Consider the following 3,253-nt stretch of genomic DNA (forward strand, 5'->3'; position numbering starts at 1 on the left):
ATCCAGACCATGGAAAAATAATTAAAATTCATAATAAAATTCTAGACACATTCATGAGTATGAGGAAAAAATTTCAAGATTTTTGGATAAAAATTGAATTGAAAATGAATTATGGAAGTTTGATGAATAATTGATGAAATATTGAACATGAAAGCATGGCAAATTGGTCAACTAGGAGTCAACCGATGGCAGACTTGTAATTTCTGCCAACTTAAATGAAACGACACAGCATTGGCAAACAAAATGAAATGTTCTCATTGGATGGAACCAATGGAACAGTGCTCAGGCAGGGGAACAAACAACCAACAGCCAACCGTGCTTCAAAATTCTGGGAACTTCATGCAGTACTAGGGTTTGTAATTCAACAGCATGGCATTCAAACATCATCCCCAAGCTCAATATCAATTGAAATTCGAACAAACCCAACAACCAACATGGCAATGGTGAGGATCATACAACAAACAACAACAGCATTCAACATTCAAATCCATGGTTCATTAACAGCATGCCAAATTCAAACAAAATGGTGGACAAATGGCAAAAGCAATGATTCATGTAATTACCAACAGTAACAGCCATCAACACTCATGCATATTTGAACTGGATTTCTAGAAATATGCTAGGTTTTCATGACAGCAACATTCATCACTCAAACAAAATTCAAACCAAACAATCATTCACAAGCAAGGTATGGGGATGTTCATGCTGCAACCCAAACAACAGCCAACAACACAATTCAATACTGCAGCAGGATTATGCAGCCATGGCATTCAGTATGTTCAACACCAACACAACATTCGACCAACATATAAGCCACATGGTATTGGTACAGGCAGCATGGTTTGACAGTATGGCTCATGGTATCCTCAAACATCCAAACAAATACTCGACCAACATACAACATCATAGCATTCAGCATCCAAACTCATGTAACTTCATGCAATTGATCAAAAATGAAGTCCAACAAAAACTCACAAACAGTAGGGCAATTGCAGCAGGGCATAACAGCATGGCAAGGGCATGACAATGATCATGCAATAACTGACAGACAAACAACCCTAAACCAAATCATGAAAATTTCTGGAAACTTGTCCCGGGTTCATAACAGCAGCAATGTTTAATCAGCATGACAGCATATGTGTTCATCAAAATCATCAATTGAAGTTCCAACTAACAAGCAACCAAACAACAGCATGGCAAAATGTGTTCAGCTCATAGAAACAAACTTCAAGCAACATCACACAATCGACCAAGCAAACAAATAACAGCAGGGTATTGACATACTTCACTGGCATCTTAACACAAACCACAGAAAATAATCCATGTAGATTTCTGAGCATGTTCAAGGTTCGAGCAATAACAGCAGGGCAGCAACAGCATGGTTACATGTATTACATGGATTTCCTGGGATATTCATGGGGTTTCAAACAGCAGTATATGTGCATCATGCTCATCAATCATCATGAACAACAGACATAAACCAACATCAAAGTCAAACATGGCCATGACATTCTATCCCCATGCAACACTTGAGAGCAACTAAACAGCAACAAATATGGGATTTTTCTGGTGAAGGGTAATGTTTAAATGCAACAGTATTCACCAAGTTCATGTTTAACCATTAATCATGAACAATCAATCATAACCAGAATCAACAACAATCAAGCATGGTAATGAATATTTATCATTAAGCAACATCCAAATAACAACAAAACCAAACACAACAAGTGGAATGCTGGAAACAGTATGAGGGTTTCAAAACAACAGCATGCCCTCATCAATAATATGCAGAATCAACAAGAATCAACATGCCTAGAAATCAACCATACACCTATCAATAGCTTCATCAAACTAAGTACAAACATCATATAGCAATGGTTTTCAAGAAATCACAACCATGTGAGCAAATCGATGGATAGTGCATTTGTACACAAAAATGAAACTCAAGATTTCTTGGCCAAACCACAACCAAATCAAGCATGCTTTAGTTCATTATAAACAGCTCAAAAAGATCTTTCAGAAGTACATCATGGCATGGCAAAAGAAGGGATTCGAAAGCTTACTTAGTTTTGAAGCAACTCAAGATGCAGTGAGGTATTGATGGTATCGTGTTGAAACAGATGGTCCTTGAGCTTTGTAGTGCTGGATAATGATGCTTTTCTAGCTCGAGAATACTTGGAACCCTTCAAATCTCAAGTTGCCATTTCATGTACATGAGGAAAACAGAGTGAGAAGATGGCTGTGATGGTGATGAGTAATGCTTGAATGAGCTTCCCAATACTGTCTAAGTCATGGAACAATGAAGGTTGTTCAGGAGTTTTTTGGTGGTTTGTGCAGGAATCTCGAAAATGCCAAAATGCAAGAAGGAATGAAGTCAGGAATTTCTGTGTGTAGGCTCTAAAAACTAGGGTTGGAAAATGCTCAGAATGAGCTTTATATTCTCTGTTTATCCTTGCCTAATCATGTTGTAAATTGGTTTAGTTCCAAAATGCCCCATTTGCTATTTTGCTAATTATGCATAAGTGAGTGATGGAGGGTGTATCTTGCACGTTTTTGGGCCTGCTACAGGCTGCATACAGACCATCATGCTTTGCTGTTTTTATTCTGTACTAGCATGCTGTATGTATTTTGCTTTTGTACTTCCATTTTGCACCTTTTGCCAACTTTGAATTTTAGGTTAAAATGATGGTAAAAAAGTGGTATGATGATGGTTTTGAAATTGGAACAAGTCACAAATGTGATATGGAACATTTCCCAATTGACCAAATCAAGAAAAAGTCAAAAACTCAAAAAGTCAAAGTTTGGTCAAACTTTGAATTTAAATGAGAAAGGTCCAAAAATGCCATTTTGAATGGTAAGGTTTTAGGTCATGAAATTTATATTTTTGGAAAGAGGATGAAAAATGTGGTGTGTAGGAAAAAACCCCACCAAATTTGGCCTTATGGTTTGTGAGTTATGGCCCTTTGAAGTTCAAAAATTGATGAAAATGATTTGATCACATCTTGACAACCACACATGGGATTTTGATGTTCTTGGACTTTTTGAAAATGGGAATACAAGATCTTCAACTTTCATGTTGGGCCAAAATTCATTTGGAGCTTGTATCATGATGCAAGTTGAGGATCAAGAAGTTTCCATTTTTGGCAGTTGAAATTACAAGTCCACTTTCTATTTCTGGAAAATTTTCTGATTGGCTTGATTTTCTTCCATGATGAGGTTTGACATGATAGATGAGGCTTATTAGGACATGAAT

Source organism: Lathyrus oleraceus, chromosome 4, assembly GCF_024323335.1.
Source record: "Lathyrus oleraceus cultivar Zhongwan6 chromosome 4, CAAS_Psat_ZW6_1.0, whole genome shotgun sequence".
Taxonomy (NCBI): domain Eukaryota; kingdom Viridiplantae; phylum Streptophyta; class Magnoliopsida; order Fabales; family Fabaceae; genus Lathyrus; species Lathyrus oleraceus.